Consider the following 13,464-nt stretch of genomic DNA (forward strand, 5'->3'; position numbering starts at 1 on the left):
GCAATTTTTTTATCCCATTATATTGGCACCTCATCTTTCAAAACATGAAGGAGGAAAATTGCATATTTTAAATCAAGCAATGAGAGATCAATGAAAAAATTGCTAATAGTTTTTTGCGCATTTTCCATGTGAAAGCAGTAATTTTGATCCCAAGTTTGTTACTTACTGGCACTAAGCCAATCTAATAGTTGCCAACACGAGAATAGAGCCTCATGTTCCTTCATTCAGTTCTTGTACAGCAGCCAAGTTAAATCAGGATTTTGTTACTTATAGATAAATTTTGCAGTGTTCACACATTTGGTGTAACTTTCAATTATTTTTACAAATTTTATCCAGCTAAATTAATTTTACATTAGGTATTGACAGGTTGTCAAAATTTTCTTTGCAGTAATATTTCATAATTTGTAATGAGTGTAACAAAAAATATGGAATATGAGGCCAGCTACAGAGGTGCAGCCTTAATCTGGGGCAGTGGAAGCCATCTTTTTTCTACCTGGCGTCTCATATAATCACCTGAGTATCAATTGGATTTGTTCTTGTGGTACACCTTCATCCAGCAGAATAACATGCACTGTATTCCTATTTATCCTTTGCCAGTGACATTGCTTGTTCATTGTGCGGTAGTCCATGGTTACAACTTTATTTGAAAGGTCAAGAAAGCTCCAATCCTTAAGCTTTTGGGGGACCGAAGCTATACTGTAAAGGTGGGCTCATGGCACCAGTGTGGTACCCAAGGATAAGGAGAAGTACAATGCAGATTACTCACCCACCAGGGTCTTTGTGGAACAATTCCTTGACACTCTGAAACAGTAATTTTTTTGTTTCAATTGATCGGGGGAGTTCTACAGTATAGTGCGTACAAAGCTGCAGGATTATTGTTTTCTGTTTGTCTTCTGCTAATATATCTGGCTTAACGGGGCTTAATGATGGAGTAGCCAGGAGAATAAAGGCATCAAGAAGCTGACGAGGCTGAACAAGATACTCAGACTCATACAGTCATCAGACAGGAGCTAATTACCCAAACCTTCCATTAGTAGCTTTTCCCCCATCAACATGTGACAGTGTTCCTCCTCAGATATGATCAATTTCCTTGTAAATAAAGCTTTCCTTCCATTGGACCTAGTTGCATATTAGCATTCATGAATAAAATTTAATTTCTCCCTTGTGTGACTTTATTAACTGTTAGAGTGCATAATGTTGCTTTGTTCAGAATGTTTTGTCTGGTGCTTCCCCTTACCTCAATATATATCTTGTGTGTCTTCTGCTGACCAACTTTGCGGTCCTTCAGAGTGTTCCCCACAGTGGGAGGAAGAGAGCTGAATGGTTGTCTCCAGTGATGAGGGGGCCCAGTTTTTCTTTCTGATAGGTCATATGATGCCCCTTAATGTAAGGGTGCCACAGCAATTGTTGAAGGTGCTGTCTAGGTATATACAATTGGCAACTCTACTATAGTCATTTGAATGTGATGGCTGGGAGGTTGACATGTGGCAATTTCCTGACATGGCCATAATCTAATAAATACTGTAATTTCCTTGCTGCTGGACATTCTCTGTCTATATGGAGATCTGTTTGGTCCTTCAGCAGTGTTGGCCAATACTTTAGCCATGAACTACATGTAGCTAACTGGTAATTATTATAAATGCTTTACTACTGTTTTGAAGACCTTGAACTCCATTTTAAAAAAAATATTCATACATGGAATGTGGGTGTTCCTGGAAATGTTAGCATTTATTGCCCTTGAGAGGGTGAGCCACCTTCTTGAACCACTGCAGACTATGTGGTGTACACTAACAGTGCTGTTAGGTAAGAAATTACATGGTTTTGACCCAGTAGTAATGAAGAAATGGCAATATAGTTTCAAGTCAGGATGGTGTGTGAGTTGGAGGAGAACTTTCAAGTGTTCCTTGTTTCCCTTGTTTTTCTTGGTGGTAGAGTTCACAGATTTGGAAGGTGTTGCCAGAAAAGGCAAAACGTTGAGTTCTAACATTATAATTCCAATACATAAGAACATAAAAAATAGGAACAAGAGTAGGTAATGTGGACCCTTGTGTTTACCCAGCTATTCAATATGATTATTATTTTATGTTTGTCATATTCATGTTTTGTGTTTACTTTCAGAATAGAAGACAGAAATTACATACCAGGAATAGACAGTAGCCAAGGGGGCAATAAGTGACAAACCTAAAGTATTGAAGAAACTTAAGGGACTAAAAACCAACAAAACCCCGGGAATTAATGGCCTAGATTCTAGGGTTCTAAAAAAGATACCTGGAGAGATAGTGGATGCACTGGTTGTGATTTACAAAATTCCCTACATTCTAGAATGGTGCCAGCAGATTGGATGTTAACAAATGTAACACTGCAATTCAAGAAAGGAAGGAGAGAGAAAACAGGGAACTACAGGCCAGAGAGCCTGATCTCAGTTGTTGGGAAAATGTATACTGAGACAGAGTCAACATGATTTTACGAAAGGGAAATAGTGTTTGACAAATTTATTAGTGTTTTGAGAGTAGGGCGGATAAAGCAGAGCAATAGATGTAGCATTCTTGGAATTCCAGAAGGCATTCGATAAGGTGCCATATGAAAAATGCCAGATAAGGGTTTATGAAGTTGATGATAATATTTTGGCATGGATGGAGGATTGGCTAATGGAAAGGAAGCAGTTGGTCGGGATAAACGGAGTATTTTCAAGTTGGCAGGCTGTAACAAGTGGAGTTCTGCAAGGATCAGCGCTGGGCCTTCAGCTATTTACAATGTATATATGACTCTTTGTCTCTGCTTGGTCTCAGTCATTATTGCAGATTGGAAATAGCTGAGGCCCCAGAACTGATCCCAGTAGCACTCTATTAGATACAGTCTGCCGACTTGGAAACTCCCTGCTTCTTGTCCGTTCAGCAGTCCTCCACTCATTCTAAAATATTACCCCCAACTCAATGAGCTCATATCTTGTGTATTAACCGTTTGTGTGCCATCTTGTTGAATGTCTTTTGAAAATCCAAGTATACTACATTTACTCCCCCTTCAACTATCCAACTAATTATAACCTCTCAATGTACATGACACAGATATACTATGAATACAACAGCTATCTGACACATTACTTTTATAAACTAACATTCTAAAGGTAACATTGTAAGTAATAATTTCTATTTGTGCTTGCAGTTAGTCATCTCCTTCTTCAGTGGTTTTGTCTTTGTCTTTATTTGCATTTTGGTTATTTTTACTTTCCTATCTAATTATTGCACAATATTTTTCTTCTAAGTCAGTTCACCAAAATAAAATTCTCCATCACAGTATACTTCAGAGCACTTCTCAAACATGTAGCTACCATGATATTTTTTCACCCACCCTGTGATTTACCTCTTTAAAAAAAAAAATCACAACTTAATAAATTGAACAATTCAGGAAAATTTAACAAACATGCCTAGAAACTTACACAAGCTATCATTTTTAAGTGCTTCATCTTCACCACTTATTTCCCAAAGCACCTGTACAAATGTCATAAACATCCCAACCTTAGGTACATATTAGAATTAAAATTTATGGCCTGACCTTGCTTTTTTTGACCTTGCACCTGCCTTCCAGACTTGCCCCAGGCAGATCTGCTCCAGTATTCACTGCTCCCTGGCCCAACTTCAGCCCTGGCAGTCCCAGATGAGTGAATTGAACATTGTTTATATTCTGTCATGGGATGTGAGCGTCATTGGCAAGGCAAGGCATTTGTTGGTCATCCCTAATTGCCCTGGAGAAGGTGGCGGTGAGCTGCCTTCTTGAACTCCTGAAGTCCAAAGACCATTTGGTGTAAGCACACCCAGAGCGCTGTAAGGGAGGGAATTCCAGGACTTCAGCACAATGACAGTATAAGAATGTTGATATAGATTGGAATCTTCCAAGGGCCCACCTCAAGCGGGAAGCTTGGTGAGCAGGGGGAACTTCATTTAGTGGGACTCCAAAAATCAGTTTCCTGATGCAGAGATGAACTTTTGCAATTACTTTCTCGCAACTTGAAAGGCAGTTTGAGGCAGGATCAGTGGAGAAGGGTGGAATAAAGCTGGACAGGGAGGCAGGATCGGTGGGAAAGGGTGGAGCGAAGGCTGGACAGGGGAAGCAGGGTCATTGGGGAAGGATGGAGTGAAGGCTGGACAGGGGAGGCAGGGTCAGTGGGGAAGGATGGAGCGAAGGCTGGACAGGGGAAGCAGGGTCAGTGGGGAAGGGTAGAATGAAGGCTGGACAGGGGAGGCAGGGTAATTGGGGAAGGATGGAGTGAGGGCTGGACAGGGGAGGCAGGGTCATTGGGGAAGGATGGAGTGAGGGCTGGACAGGGGAGGCAGGGTCATTGGGGAAGGATGGAGTGAAGGCTGGACAGGGGAGGCAGGGTCATTGGGGAAGGATGGAGTGAAGGCTGGACAGGGGAGGCGGGGTCATTGGGGAAGGATGGAGTGAAGGCTGGACAGGGGAGGCAGGGTCATTGGGGAAGGATGGAGTGAAGGCTGGACAGGGGAGGCAGGGTCAGTGGGGAAGGATGGAGCGAAGGCTGGACAGGGGAAGCAGGGTCAGTGGGGAAGGGTAGAATGAAGGCTGGACAGGGGAGGCAGGGTAATTGGGGAAGGATGGAGTGAGGGCTGGACAGGGGAGGCAGGGTCATTGGGGAAGGATGGAGTGAGGGCTGGACAGGGGAGGCAGGGTCATTGGGGAAGGATGGAGTGAAGGCTGGACAGGGGAGGCAGGGTCATTGGGGAAGGATGGAGTGAAGGCTGGACAGGGGAGGCGGGGTCATTGGGGAAGGATGGAGTGAAGGCTGGACAGGGGAGGCAGGGTCATTGGGGAAGGATGGAGTGAAGGCTGGACAGGGGAGGCAGGGTCAGTGGGGAAGGGTGGGGTGGGTTGTTTGGGGAAGAAAGCCAGACGGTTTGGGGCATGTGAGGAGGGTGAGCATGTCACATATGCCTTGGTCCTGTTGCAGTGGATGGGTTTTCTGAGCAGTGAGCATCATAGAATGATGGGAATACAGGGTGGGGTTGGTTATTGCAAGATTTTCATCCTAGGGTTTTGAAATGAGGGTAATGGGAGGTAGGGGGTGCAGTGACAGTCATGGGCAGAGTCGGATCAGGTAGGTGGGAATGTTAGGGTCATGGCCGAGTAGTGTATGGTCTCACAGGGTGGAGGGAGTTCATAAAAAATCAGGGTACAGCTGGCCTCGAGAACAGGGGGAGTCAGGGTCAGGAGGGGCATGGGTACGTCAGTGGTTATGGGAAGCAGGGGGGAGAGCAGGAATGTCTGCATACATAATAGTAGGGTGCAGAGTAACCGGGGCAGGTTGAAGGTTTACAGGAGGGAGAGGAATGAGAAGGTGATGAATGTGTGGGAGGATGGGGGAACTTGGTGGATGATAGGGGAAGGGTTGACCCACTGGCAAACCTCACACACACCATACTGAAGCTCTCAAGGTTTTTGCGCAGTTTGTAAAATCTCTCAAGCATTCAATATGGAAGGAGTCTATTTTCAGGTGGGAGGAGTTAATGCCTCATTTTATGGGCTAAGTAAAGGGGCATTCTATTAATTATTAGTCCATCCATGGAGAACCAGGCTCAATGGAGTTCTGCTGTCAAGGTTCCAATGTCCAATGAGCCAGCTTTGCTTCATGAATAATGGATTGCATTCCAGCTAGAACCCATCAAGGTCTGGCTCAATGTTACATTTGAACAAGGACAGCCAGGAACGACTGGATGTGCACACCTCGTCAATGTCCTAACATCTAGGGAAGCCTCTGGTTTTCTATTCTACAGATCACAGTGGAGAGCTTCCCTCTTTTAACTCTCAAACTGTATCCACAGTGTCCCTTGTGACTCACATAGCCTATTTAGCTCCCTTTGAGGACTCTTGGCATCCACCCACATCTCACATCAGGGCAACAGCAGCAGGAGATGCAATGACTTTGCTGCACACTCTGCACAGACATCATTCTCAGAGCTGAGAAACTGGTGAGCTGCAAGTTATGGATTGCATGAAGCCTGCCCAGGCCCCATACTCACAAATGATGGCCAGAACTTAAGCATCCTCATTTTTGAATATTCAGTGATCTCAGTAATCACAATGTTGATAATGCGAGAGGAGTGACTCTATAGGAGGACATTACTGGACTCTGATGGGAGACCAAGTTCTTAAATGCCCGCGACCATTGTAGCAATGAGCAGCAAGATGAGAATCCAGGAAATTTCCAATAGTGCGTGGACATATATTTACAAGTGCCCAAATTAAATACATTGGTTGTACACCCATGCCACCTGTGTGCCTTCAAAAATTATTTCTCTTTCTTTACCAGCCACTTTACCTAGGTGCAGCACGGACATCCACAGCTGAGGTGGAAGCAGCCTGCTGACTGCTCTGCCCTGACTGTGAGGACTTTGGCGGGCATCCTGTGGTGGCCTGAGGCCTAGAGGACCCCATCTAATTTAGGGTCTCCTGATCAGGTGCAGGTGCACTCTCCTCAGCTTGGGGGCAATGGGGTCACTGGCAGAGGAGAGTTTGAGTGGCAGGGCATCTTGGCGTGTCCCGGGTTGAAGCCCCTGGGGTGCCTTGTTGGTGCTCCTCCTCCCTGTTGATGCACAATAGCACCTCCATGACTCCTTGAAGAAAAGGGGCATCTGGAGGGAGGTTGAGGTGACTCATTCCCCTCTCACCTAGCCCCTGTTGCACTGCGCCCGTGGCTAGAGTGAGAGTCCGGATCCGAGTACACATCCGGCAGCCACCGTGTGTTCTACTGGACCTGGGTCTCCAAGGCAGCCACCACCCTTTCCATGGAGGCAGCCAAGTGCTTGCATGCCGAAGGCACAACATCAGACTAGACCAGCATTCGGCCCAGTCTGTACATGGCCTCTGGCATCTCTGCCTGGTATTCCCCTGCCTGTCTCTGCATCTCCAACAAGTCTCTTATGGCCAAGTCCAGAGGCTTGTCATCTGCAAGCGGCTCAGCAGGGGCCTGGTCTCCACCAGTCCTCCGAGTGTCAGACACCTCGGCTGCCACTTCCTCCAACAGCTGTGGATCCGAGTCTGTGATGTGCTCACCAGATTGCGACCCCAAGGCCACTCTGGAACATACATTCATTTCAGTGCGAGCATCATCCTCAGAGGTAGGGTGTGTGCTGCCTTCTTTTCCTCCCCCTTTTCTTGCTGGTACCTAGAACAGAGAAAAGAAAGATTGAGTGGATGCCCAAGCAGGCTCCCTTATGAAAATAATAAATGTCTCACTCTGTCGGCACACCTGACAACTGCAGACGAGAGGCATCCTCACTGTCTTTCTGGGGGAATCCTGTCTCACCTTCGGCACAGCCATGGTCCTGGTCCTCCCTGGCTAGTTCGGCGGCCTCCTCTTTAAAGGCAGTGAGGACTGTGCGTTCTGGCATGGCACTGCCAATCTGGGCCTGCTTCCTCTGGTTGTGAGTGTCCTTGCCCTTCAGAAGGATTGAACACCATCCTAATTGGTGCATGAACAATTTAAGAGCAGGCATGCCTATGCCAGCTCCTCAGTAAGTGATTAATAAGCAGGATGGGTCCCTGCAACTCGAACTCTTGTCTGACATCCATGTGCACTCGGACACTTACACTGCCTGATGTCCTTATGAGTGTCACTTTGAAGTGAGTAGATAGTGCCATTTACCCTAGCAGAGTGCATCAGATCATTCATCCTTTTTCTGCATTGTCTGGCAATTCTGTGGGCCCCACAGGTGCTAACCTCCGCTGCAACCTCCACCCAGGCCGCTGTGGTCAGACTTGGGAGGGCCTCCCACCTGCCAAGTCAAGGAAACAGCATCCCCTGCCTTTCCTGGGTGATCTGGAGGAGAACCTGCAGAGAGGCTTCGCTGAACCATGGAGCTACACATTGTCTGGATCACGCATGGCCAACTATCCAGCCCCGAACAGAAGTCATTCTCATTTCTGCTTCTGCAACTTATATTCCAGAATGGATGATACTGTTCATAGCTCCAAGTCAGGATGGCATGTGGCTTGGCAGGGAACTTGCAGGTGGTGGTGTTCCCATCCATCTGCTGTCCTTGACCTTCTAGGTGTTAGAGATTGTGGGTTTAGAAGGTGCAGTCAAAGGAGCCTTGATGAGTTGCTGCTGTGTGTCGATGGTGAAAGGGGTGAATGTTTAAGATGGTGGACTGGGCACTGACAAAGCGGGCTGCTTTATCCTGAATTTTGCTGAGCTTCTTGAGTGATTTTGGACTTTAGGCAAGTGGAGTGTATTCCATCACACTCCTCACTTCTGCTTTATAGATGTAAATAGGTATTTACACTCACTCTGAACAAATTTGTCCCTTTACTACAACCACTATCACTCCCTTTATCTTTTGTTTCTTGATGTGTTTGTCATTTAATCTCTCCCACCCTTTACCTATCCTAGACTTTCCCTTTTGTTCTCCACCGCCCCTCATCCCCCCACTTTTGATGGAATATAACCCATCACATCCTTACCTTCCTGATGTTGCTGGACAGGAAATACCTGGGCAAATTGCCACATTGTCAGGTAGATGCCAGTGTTGTGGCTTTACTAGAACAGCTTAGCTAGGAGCATGGCTAGCTTTGGATCACAAGTCTTTGGCACAACAGTCAGAATGTTGTCAGGGCCCATAGCCCTTGCAATACCCAGTGCCTCCAGATGTTTCTTGATATCACGTGGAGTCAATCGAATTGTCTGAAGACTGGCATCTGTGATGCTGAGGACCTCAGCATGAGGCTGAGGTGGATCATCCACTCATCACTTCGCGCTGAAACTGGTTGCAAATGTTTCAGCTCTGTCTTGTGCACTGATGTTCTGGGCTCCCTCATCATTGAAGATGGGGATATTTATGGAGCTTCCTCCTCGGGTTAATTGTTTAACTGTCCAACGCCATTCACGACTGAATGTGGCAGGACTACAGGGCTTAGATCTGATCCATTGGTTGTGAGATCGCTTAGCTGTCTATAGCATGCTGCTTCTGCAAAAGTAAACAAAAAATAAGCTTGCCAGCTGATCTGGTCATAAGTAAAATGAATGAACAACAAACAACAATACGTGGCACCTGCTTCCAATAGGACTCCTTATCCTCTTCTAGTCACAATCCACCTTTGAACCCAAAGTGCTGCTTTGACCATTAGATTTTCCCTCGTTATTGCTAAGAAGTCTTGGCGTTGCTCAGTAAATTGTTATTGTTATTGATAAATTGCTTAAGATATTCTTTTATAATTTGGACGACAAATGAACCTAAATAAAATCAAGACCAAGGGCCACAGCTTCCATGGAGCGGCACTCACAGTCAGATTGCCACTCCACTCCTACTTACTTACACTAAAATGCAGCTGCAACTTTCTTGCCTGAGCTTCTGACTCAGACCAGGTGAGAAAAGTGCAGTGCAGCTGTCCACGAATCTTCTCAGTCGAGTGCACGAGAGTTGGAAGAAAGGGCGACACGCCCCCTATTTTACAGCACTAGCTGCCCTAAAGCAGGTCGGTTTAAAGGTCCAGCCACTTTGAGGAGCCAGGGAGAAGCTAAATATATAAGGTAAGTGGGCAGGATGGTTGTGGTGGGGGCGGTGGGGTTAGATGGTCAGTGGAGAGGTCAGGTGATCATGTGGTCAGGAGGGTTCATGTGGTCAGTGGGGGGTTGTTGGGTGGACAGTGGGGGTGATCGGGTGATTATTGGGGCGTTGATCAATGGGGGGGTGTGATCAGTGAGGATAGTTAGAGGGTTGGGAGTGGTAGTCGGTGGGTTGGGAGGGTGGTCTGGTGGGTGGGGAGTTAGTCAGTGTTTGGGAGGGCAGTCAGGGGGATGGGCGTGCGGTCGGGTGGCGAGAGGTAGTCAGGGGTTGGGGCAGTAGTCGGCAGAAGTCAGGTGGTCCAGTGGAAGGTTTGGGGGTGGGGTGGGGTGGTGATCAGTACTATAATTACTCAGGAGTTAGAAGTGGTTTTAATTCTTCTAACGTTTTATGGGTAATTATTCCTGTAAGTCAGTCAGAACCATCTGAAGATTGTGGTTTAAATCAGGTATTGGGTGGTTCCAATTGGTAATTGCCCAACGGAAGTTTGAACTTCCCAGGCAATTGTCATGCAATCCCTACATGGGAATTTTCAGGGGACGGGGTGCAGGGGTGGGTTGGCTGGGGGTTAGGTGGGGTGGAGTCCCCCAGTGCATCCCTGGGGTAGCCCCGGGTATGACGCCATGGGGAATGGAAGTTATGGGCCCAAGTTTCCAGAAGTCTGAGAATACTGAAAATAATCTCGGATTAGTTTGAAAAATATTCTACTAAAACTCAAAAAGAGTGGAAGGATTTGGGAGTTACAGATTCACTGTGTTCTGTCATTGTTACTGAAATTTTAAAGCCTAATTCCAAGTTTGTTTCTTAATTGTAAAATGGACATCTGTCTGTTTTAAAATTACTTTCTCACCAATCTTGAAAGAGCATCTTTCCATCGACAGGCGAATAGATTTTACAACTTGTTTTAAGTGCTTGGGTTTGCAGCTGGAAAAGTGACATGTGTTGCTTCCCTGCCTTTTGGTCATAATGGTACTCAGTTGACTCAAATTTCAAACAATGTCTATTTATTTGTTCTTAAAGGCATTCTGGCTGCTGTGGGGGCTGGAAGTGGTGAAAGCAGAGCTGGAGACCAGGAAGAACCTTGAAAAATACAGCAACATGCCCAAGAGCATGACCCGAGTTTCTCTGATGCAGTGCTGGAGTGGAAGAGGTGCAGAGAGGAGAGTGGTCTGGATCAGGAGACCCTCCTGACAGATACTGAGAAGGCAGTGCGAGCAGTTAGAATAGGCTGTTGTAATCAAAGTCAGCAGTTTAGCCCCGAGGATCTGGATTCAGTGCTGCAAGATGTATAATGACCTCACACGACCGGGCAACTCCACTTTGAATCATACCAAACTTTTAATGCCAGGATTTCCTGGTCTCGTCGGCGGTGGAAATGAACGCGGATGGGACCGGAAAATTGGAGAGCAGCCAAAGGCCTGTTGACTTTGGGTGGGAGTTTCCAGTCCCGCCAAGTATCTCCTCTTTATTTTCAACCTATTCTTTATCATTACTGTCTCCTCTTTTACAGCTACGTTGGCACCAAACTCTTCTCTCATGATGACATATGCAAAATACTCACCTAGCATCTTAGCCATGCCTTCTGATTCTACAAGAAGATCTTTTGGTACCTAATCGGTACCCTTGCTTTGACCACCTTCTAGTAACTGACTTTAAAGCAAAGATGGATGCAATACTAAAGCTACAATGTGTAACCAACTTTTTCATTTCTACAGATATCTTCTCCATTTCACTATTAGGATTCAGATTGATTCACATCTACTATAATAGCACGTAAATTTCAATAACAAAAATGCTGCCGCTACAGTGAAAGTATTTAGCAATCTTCTGTGAAATGTATCCGTTCTTTACCAGCAGCAATGTTAGTTAATGCTTTTCTGCGTTTAAATTGCAGTTATATCTGGGGGAATGTACACTGTTGAAGTAATAGCAAAGCAATAATTGTGAGGTTGTGAAGGCATCATTAACAATAAGCACATGATTGGTGAATGGCAACAAATTGTTGAGCTTAAATTAGTTCAAATTTCTTCGATATGCTAAAGAGTCTTAAATAGAACTAAGGCCGACAGAAAATGAATCAGCTAATAATCTTGCTGCTGATTAAGCTGATGAGGAAGAATTAACATGTACTACCTTCACTGTTCTTCTGCAGAACAGACACAATGAGCATACAGTGAACAATCAGCTTGAAAGGATATAACAATGAATTGCCACATTTACAAAGCAGAACCAGCACCCTGTGGGAATTCCACAGGAGATGAATATTTTTACAGTGGCTTCATAAGTTATCGAAAAGTTAATTGATAGCACATTTGATCGATTGAGCAGGGCTGTAACATCTGTTGTAATAATGATATTGCTGGGAAAGGCACACACAAAATTTTATGGGTATGAAAATCATTCATATAGCACTGCTGGAAATGGTGCTATGAAGGCTTACATACAGATTTGTAGCATCGGAGGTGCTTCTAGTCTCTTTCCGAACACCCTATGTGGCGTAACTCAACTGGAGTGGCACACGCAGGTGCATCCCCTACGTACATCTGAAGTTGCTGAATGCATGCGATTATGATGTTACTGACATCAATAGGCTGATGCAAAACTAGGATAGCAAAATTGGTCAACAAATGATCAGACAATGTCTTCGTAATTCACTCCTAAACACAAGCATTAGGCAGCAAGATGGCTCCTGTTCTGATGCTATTTAAAGGACCATTCACCAAGTTGTAGCTGAGGTGATTTTGACTTATTGTGCTCAGGCAAAGTTGGTGCAAACACTGTGGTGAGTTTCCAGAGGAACTTGGAGGTTTTCACTGACCAGGGAAAGGCAAGGAATAACGTTACCCTCATAAGTATGGGGGCAATAGTTGCAATGTCAATTTGCTCTCCAACATGATCATGCAGAGGAAGATGAAGAGTGAGAGAGAGAAACCTCTGTACAGAGGAAGAAGGAGGGCTATCCTGAGAAGGGCCTACCCCAAGAGAGTCTTCCAGGAGCAGGACTCCTGTGTAGCAATTAGCCTGGAGCATTGCCTCAGGAAGCTTAGCTTCACAGAGGAAATGGGGACAGAGTTTTGTCACCTCCTCCACACTGAGCTGGAGCTTCAAGCCAGGAGAAAGATGGTTCTCCTGGTACCTGTGAAGAACACTGTTGCCTTTCCTTTTCTGCAACAGGGTCCTTCCAGGCAGGAGGAAAAGACATAAGCAATGTGCGCTGTAGTGGAAGCTAAGAGAGTGGCCACCAGATTCTCCATCATGGGTCGGTCTGGCAGTGCTGTCATGGAGTTGGCCATGGTGGCAATGCCCTGTGCCATGTTCAAGCTGGACGCCTCTACGCTCCTAGACAGTGACTGAAGGCTGTCTGGCGGGCCTGCCAATGCATCAGGCATCTTGTGCATCACCACCAGTATTTTCCTGTAATCTGCACCAATGAGGTCCTCATCTGAGACTCCAGCTGCAGAACTCATCTGTGAGCTCACTCTCCAGGGGGTTCTCACATGAGGCGACCTCTATCCCCCTGTTCTGGGTGCAGCCCACTTGTAATTGGTGACTCACCGTGTGCAGATCCTGGATTTGTGTTGCATTGAGCATTGTGAGAGGTGTGTGGTGGGTGAAAGATGTGATGTGCGGATGCAATCACTCACCCAGAAGGAAAAGCAGGTAAAACTTGGAAATGAAGGGTACCAGTAAAACTTGTCTGAACTGCTCTTGTATATCTTAAGATGGAACTCCAGTATTACTGATTTTTACTGGGATTAGAACATTTTGAACTGGCTTTTCCTTCCAGGCACCCTGCACCCAGGCATCCAGGACCCAGAGCGAGGTCATTAATTTTTCTGGCTCTGCTGCCAGGTTCAGGGAGCCATTGACCACCCTTGCCATGTGCCCC

This window comes from Cetorhinus maximus, chromosome 19 (genome assembly GCF_964194155.1).
Source record: "Cetorhinus maximus chromosome 19, sCetMax3.hap1.1, whole genome shotgun sequence".
Lineage (NCBI taxonomy): Eukaryota > Metazoa > Chordata > Chondrichthyes > Lamniformes > Cetorhinidae > Cetorhinus > Cetorhinus maximus.